Genomic DNA, 7,452 nt, shown 5'->3' with positions numbered 1-7,452 from the left:
TTATTTCTTCCTTTCTCCAACCCTTAAAATTTTCCAGAGAGCAACTCCCCCTTCCTGTCCCCTTTTGAGGGATACTGTACTACTTTTGCCGCAAATGGAAACAGTACTGAAACAATTCCAGCCCTTCCCATTTTCTTGACTCAGAGACAAATAAACTGTTCTGTTCTATGGCTAGTTGATCTGAGCTTATCATCACTGAAGAATGCTACCAGGCTAAGGGATTCCATGTGAAAGGTACTCAAGCAGGTCTGATGCCAATAGTCACCATAGTGGGAACCTGTTAGGGCCCATTCCCCTACCACAGGGGTACCCAACATGGTTCCCATGGGCATCATGGTGCCTGTCAACACCTTTCCTGGAACCCACCAGATGTTTTTAGAAATTTGGTGGGGCTGGTGGAGCTTTTGCCCAGATAGACTTCTCATTGGCCAGTGGAGTTTGGATTGGTTGCACAGATTTTTAAAATGTTGCTTTGACAGCAGCTGCCACCACAGGAGAAGGATCATCACTGTCTGACTGAAGGTAAACTGTGACAGCCATTTTGTGGCTGGCTCTGCCTCCTGCAGCCGGTAGCCATTATGTCCACCATGCTGTGCCAGAATTTTAAAGGTGCCCCCCAGGCTCAAAAAGGTTTGAGACCCCTGCCCTAGCAGCAGGCCTACAATTTACCGCAAGAACTCCTAAAATTGCCTCATCCTCACTGCCACCTCTCTCTCTCTCTTGGGCCAGATTCACTTGGACAAGGCCAAAAAGAACTCTCAAGATGAGTGAAGAAAAAAAAATGTGTGAGTGCCTCTGTACATCTCATCTTTCTGCTCCTTACAGAAGGCACTAAAGGGCTACATTCATTAATTTTCTTTGTCTCTCTTGTCCTCAGACTTCTTTTTCTTGTGTTCCTCTGTTTTCTCTAGGAAGAGGAGATTGACTGCTACTGTGCTGTCTGCATTCCCATGGAAATCTCGGACTGCTTTGAACTATAAAAAGGAAAATCTGGGAGAATTCTGGAAGGCAACTTTAACAATAGCTGGCGAATGAAGCATAAAAGTGAAGGCATCCACAAAGACTCAACAGCCTTGGAGTACTTTTGTTTGGGGAGGCAATGTGGATCTTGTTACACTGAGAAGAGCGGCTGTCTGAACACTTGATTCTAGAAGAAGAACCAGTTCTATATCCTAGACTCTGCTCACAAGAACAGATACTGTCTGCCATAGATTTTAAACAGGTATGGACACATGGAAATTGATTGCAATCCTATGCTTACTGCAATCAGTGGGTCTTACCTCCAAGTATATATACAGTACATATACAGGATTGGGCTTCAAGGCTGCAATCTGAAAAACCTGCATTCCATGACATACAAGGCTTGGGCTTCCATTCCATTCAGCGCTTCTGCTTCTGCTTCTTGACTAGCATGCCAAATGCCATATGACAAACTGCTATCAAAGCTGAAGGGACCATCAAAAGCAATGTATGATATAGACTGAGGGATCTGGCAAAGGCCATAGAGCAATCTCTCAGAATCCAAGATGTTACTTCCCTAACCATGCAGGGAGATACACAGATCCAAATATTTAAGATCAACACAAACCCGAGAGTCATTATAATTACTGCAGTGAAGTAAATACCTTTCAGTGCAATCCTAAACAAAGCTACGTGCTTCTAAGCCCATTGAAATCAATGGGTTTAGAAGGATGTGACTCTGTTTAGGAGTGTATAGTCTCTTTCCTGTCTTCTTTGCCATGGTTTAAACAGATGTGGTATAGTCAAAGGAGAATTCCTTGAACACTTTGCAGGAGATTGTAGACACTAATTAGTACATACAATGATCTGAAAATGCAAATGCTATTAAATGTGGTGCTTATAAAGAAGTTGAGTGTTTCCTTTGGAAGCTACATGTTCCAGATGTTTGTGTGGATATTATTTAAACACTACTTGTGAGAATTATGTGAGTACATACATGATTCATGCCACTTTTAAGTATATCTTCACTTACAGTGTAAGGTCACCAACAAAACAAAGATAAAACTTAGCATAAATGCCTCCCCCCCCCCCCTAATTTGTTTCTGGGAACACTACTTGCAAAAGCCCATTATTCCTATCCACAAGGCTTTTCACTAGGGCAAAATTCTTGTGTACAGCAAGTAACAATTCACTTCATCAGGAGTTATTAGTTGAAAATGAAATTGTCTCATAGCAACAGCAAACATATTTAAGACAGATGTGGATGGTCAGCCACATTCTCTCTCTAAAGGCCACTGACATTTAATCCATCTTCACTAGGCCAGGCAACTGGCTCCCTTCCTCTCCCCCCACAACCTAACCACAGTGATCCATGCAATGGTAACCTCCAGTTTGGATTACTGTGAATTGCTTTACGCTGGGCTTCCCTTGAGACTGATCCAGAAGCTACAGCTGGTCCAGAATACGGTGGCACGTGTTCTCACAGGGATACCATTGAGAGCACACATACAACTAGTGCTACACCAGCTGCACTGGCTTCCAGTTGAATACTGGGTCAAGTTCAAGGTGCTGGTTTTAACTTTTAAAGCCCTCCACGGTCTGGGTCCAACATAACTTCAGGACTTTCTCTCCCAATATGTCCCCCAAAGGGCATTATGCTCTACAGAGCAACATCTACCGGTGATACCTGGCCTGAAAGAAGTCTGCCTAGCCTCAACCAAGGCCAGAGGTTTTTCAGCTCTGGCCCCCACCTAGTGGAACAGTCTCCCAAGTGAGATCTGGGCCCTGTGGGGTCTAATGCAGTTCCGCAGGGCTTGTAAAACAGAGATGTTCCACCAGGCCTATGGTTGAGGCAGTGGGCACTTAGATTGTACTGGCTCCCCTGCTCTGGTTTGCTTCTTGCTTGCATTATTCCATTGTTCCATTCGGCACTAATCTCATCAGCCCAACCCATGTCAGATTAGTGACATCTACCTGTGCACACACAAGGAGCCCTGGAGTAGATGTATTATTCGCACCATCGATGGTGGATTATCAGTCGTGTAAACTGTGATTTTAAAAAAAACATATATAGGCTGCGGTCACACGTAACAGAAGCCACACAAGTGAGAGGGAAAACAGCCGGAATTTCCAGGCGCGATCTCACCAGCACATCTGGGAAGCGTAGCACTCCCGTGGCTCAACCGAGGCTTCCAGCCGAAACTGCATGGCAAAAAACTAGTACCTTGGAGATACTAGTTTCCGGAAACTGCGGGGCAAGGGTGGGCGTCTGATCGCGTTTCCGGTAGCATCCGGCGCCCGCCCATGTCCCCTTGCAAATAAGGTGTGTTTTTTTTGTCCAAGTCTCTGTGGATGCGCATGCGCACCCAACAGAGCATGCGCATTTGTCATGTACACAAAAATAAAAAACAGTTTGCCGCGGCGCGCGCTTCTTCGTTGTGCGCTGGCTTGTCCTGTGATCGGCACCTCTCCCTTGCCATGGAACCTCCACAGTACCTCCACAGGACCTCCACAGGAGGTCTGATCATGTAACTGCGCAGTAGTTTGCCCCAGGGCAAACAGCCACGCTTCTCCTCTGCAGTTTCCTGCCCGTGTGACCGGGGCCATACTATGCTTTAAATATTGATATTATGTTGTGCTTATGCTGTTGTAACTCACCAGCCTGCTTGTGGGGGACGGCAGGCTAAAACCCCAATAAAATAATAATAATAATAATAATCCCATCACAACATGGGTATAACATAGAAGAAATATCATATCTGAACCACTAAACCTCATCAGCAGGTACCTATTCTCTTTACTGTTAATATTTTTTTAAATTATCAAAACACATGAAAAAATCAAAGTGTGTTATCTTTTCCATGCTGCAGAAAAGTATCACACGTTGGTACTTTGTGGGGCACTGAAAGAGGATGGTCTAGTAATCAGGGGTGGCCAAACTGCAGTCTAATTTAATGTTAATATAAAGTAAATTTGCATATTTTTCAATAAAAATGTGTGTGTAATATTTGTTCATGTCTTGCAGCTCTCAAACATCTGATGTTTATTCTCTGTGGCTGTTATGTTAAGCCAGTTTAGCCACCCCTGGAGTTCTTGTGTATCCTTGCAACCAGTGTTCCCTGTAAACTGAGTTAGTGTGAGCTAGCTCACGGTTTTTTAGCCTCCGGCTCACACATTTTTGTCTTAGTTCAGGAAGGATGGCTCCAGAGCAAACTAATTTATGCAGTAGCCAAATCACTCGCTCACAGCTTTAATGCCAGTAGCTCACAAGTAGAATTTTTGTTCACAAGACTCCACAATTTACAGGGAGCACTGCTTGCAACAACTACTATCTGAAAGCAGGGCATATATTTCTGAATCACAGTGTTGCAGAATTATTGTCAAGCTGCTTGATGTCAGCGGTGCCAGCATAAAGGATTTTGCCATAAATCCCACTGCTGAAAAATACAGTCAGACACAATGTGGGCCACCAGTATGGAACCACAACTCTGGTTTTTGATAACAAGGGGGATTGTTTAAATATGTGGATCTAAGCTATTCTTTCCCTCTTGTAACAACTCAGGATGCTCCTGCAGCTGAAACCAAACCCAAAAGACTGAGCCATCAACAAAAATGCTCGCATGACCCTTAGCCATCAAAATGTCAAGTACTTTTTTAAAAAAACCATACATGAAGATGATTTATTAATTACAACGATAATCCATTTGGCTTATTTATTATTGCTGTATTTCATGTATAAAATATGCCCTTGTGATCTCAAAAATATCTTCATAATTTGTGTTAGTAATACTTCTTTGGGAATAACCATTCTTTCCCCCCCCTCTGTCTCCTGTCATCTTTTGCCCCCGCTTGCTTTTCTATTATTCTCTGAATTCCTATTGTCTAAATTCCACTCTCTGTTCTTTTATCTGAAGGGTAACCTTCAGCCTATATTCTAAGTAGGTGCTGAGGCTTCTGTAGTGGAAGGATTTAAGACAGCCATGTCTCCTTGGGCAACAGAAGTAGAGACAGCAGGAGAATCAAGGAAAACACACTGTTAGAATAATTCCCTTCAGAGAAATCATGATGCCAAACCATTCCTTCCAGCTACCACACTCAAAACAGAGAATATTTATTCATTGCTAGATGAGCTTCAGCAGACAGTCTACATTTGAATTTGAATTTCTAACTATGAGTCTTCCAAGTTCTCTGGGAAGGGGGAGAGCAGGAGTCAATAACATATGTGCTAAGAGCTTAATCCAAAAGTTCACTATCTCTCAAAAGCACTTGTTATTTCATCGGCTTTCTGTGCATTTCCTCCCAAGCATCTTGACCTCTCCCAAAACCTTCTACAAGCTCTTTGGGTATATATGCGCAGGTATAAAACCAGTCAGTTTTACACCAGCTGTACATTTATGCACATTGACTGTGCTCTATCTGCACTGTACCATGGATCAATAATACACCACATGCATACCAGTGCTGAGTCATAGGTTCTACACGAGGTGTTGTGGTTAAGTGTGCGGACTCTGATCTGGTAAAACTGGGTTTGATTCCCCACTCCTCCACTTGCAGCTGCTGGATGACCTTGGGCAACCCATAGTTCTGATAAGAGCGGTCTTTGAAAGGGCAGTTCTTGAAAGAACTCTCTCAGCCCCACCTACTTCACAGGGTGTCTGTTGTGGGGAGGGGAAGGGAAAGGAGATTGTAAACCGCTCTGAGACTCTGAGTGAAGGGCAGGGTATAAATCCAATCTCCTCTTCCTCCTCCCCCTCTTCTTCTTCTTCTTCTTCCTCTTCTTCAAAATATGGCAGGATGATATAATAATGTTTACAGTATATCAATCAATTTGATAATTAGTTTGAAATGTATTTTTATTTAGATATTTAACCTTTCCTATCTCAAGAGCATTAGGCAGGTAAAAAGGTAAAGGTTCCCTTGCTCGAAAGCCAGTCGAATCCGACTCTAGGGTTGCGGTGCTCATCTCCGTTTCAAAGCCGAAGAGCCAGCGCTGTCCGAAGACGTTTCCGTGGTCATGTGGCCGGCATGACTAAACACCAAGGTGCACGGAACGCTGTTACCTTCCCACCGAAGTGGTACCTATTTATCTACTTGCAATTTCTTGCTTTCGAACTGCTAGGTTGGCAGGAGCTGGAACTAGAGACGGGAGCTCACTCCGTCATACGGCACACTCGGGGCTCGAACTGCTGAACTACCGACCTTCCACAGCCTGCAGTTCAGCGTCTTAACCACTTGAGCCACCGCAGGTAAAGAGACTTAAAAATATACAGGATTGATACTAATGCTAATCCACACTTCAGTAGCCTCTAGGATGAATTACTGCAACACATTCTGTGTGGGCCTGGCCTTGAAGAATGTCCAGAAGTTGGAGCAGAATGCCACGATGGGTACCCAGAGGCAGGTAAATCCCTTACAACTGAAATGGCATTGGCTTCTTATTTATTTATCAACAAGGTGTTGAGAACATAGCATTTTATTTATCTACTTACTTTACAGCCTGCCTTTCTCACTGAGTCTCAAAGTGGATTACAACATATAAAATGAATACATTCAGACAACATAAGACATCCAATGAACAATACAACAGGACTAGGACTACAAAATCAGAAAACAATACAAACAAAAAGTATAAAATATGACGTACTATAAACAATGCAGACAATGGATTACCAAAGTAGGTAGTAATAAAAGCAAGATAATACATATAATAAACAATGGCCTGTGGAACAATACTATAGATTGAAATCCTATTCCATTTATGATAAAAGTGTTCTCTTGAACCATTCTATTATACTACAGCCCTATTTCCTTTATACAAATGTCCTCCTGAACATTTCTGTTTTACACATTTTGTGGAATAACAGAAGTATGGGAGCCTTCTTGATTACAAGTTGGGCCTACTGTGTACTTCTCCTCTTCTTAATTTATTGGTAAAAGCCCTCACCCAAACACTATCTGGGCATAAAGATCTACGGGGGAAAAAACCAGGACTGTCTCACTCATGCCATCCAAGCTCTAGAATATGCTCTCTAAGTATATCCAGAAGAGACCCATATTGTTAATTTCTAATAGGCTTTTGTATTTAGAATGGAATTTTATAGACATTATATTGATGACCTTGTAATGGAGAGTATGATTTTATGCATCTAATTATTATTGTTTTAATAGCAGAGTGCTGCACTCAATTTGCCAGCAAATTTGGAAAACGCCACAGTGGTAGGGCTGCCAAGTCCCCCCGGGGGGCGGAAAAAACCCCGCCCCAGAGGCCCGTTCCCCGACGCTGGGGAATCGGTCCCTGGGGGGAACCCCGCCCCAGTGTGCCGTCACAGGGAAGTGACGTCATGACGCCGGGCACACTGGAGGTGGGGCCACGGCGTGCCCGGCGTCATGACGTCACTTCCCTGTGACGGCACACTGGGGCGGGGTTCCCCCCAGGGACCGATTCCCCAGCGTCGGGGAACGGGCCTCTGGGGCGGGGTTTTTTCCGCCCCC

Source organism: Gekko japonicus, unplaced genomic scaffold, assembly GCF_001447785.1.
Source record: "Gekko japonicus isolate JY-2015 unplaced genomic scaffold, Gekko_japonicus_V1.1 scaffold134, whole genome shotgun sequence".
Classification (NCBI taxonomy): Eukaryota; Metazoa; Chordata; class Lepidosauria; order Squamata; family Gekkonidae; genus Gekko; species Gekko japonicus.
Note: the sequence above shows the minus strand (reverse complement) of the source record.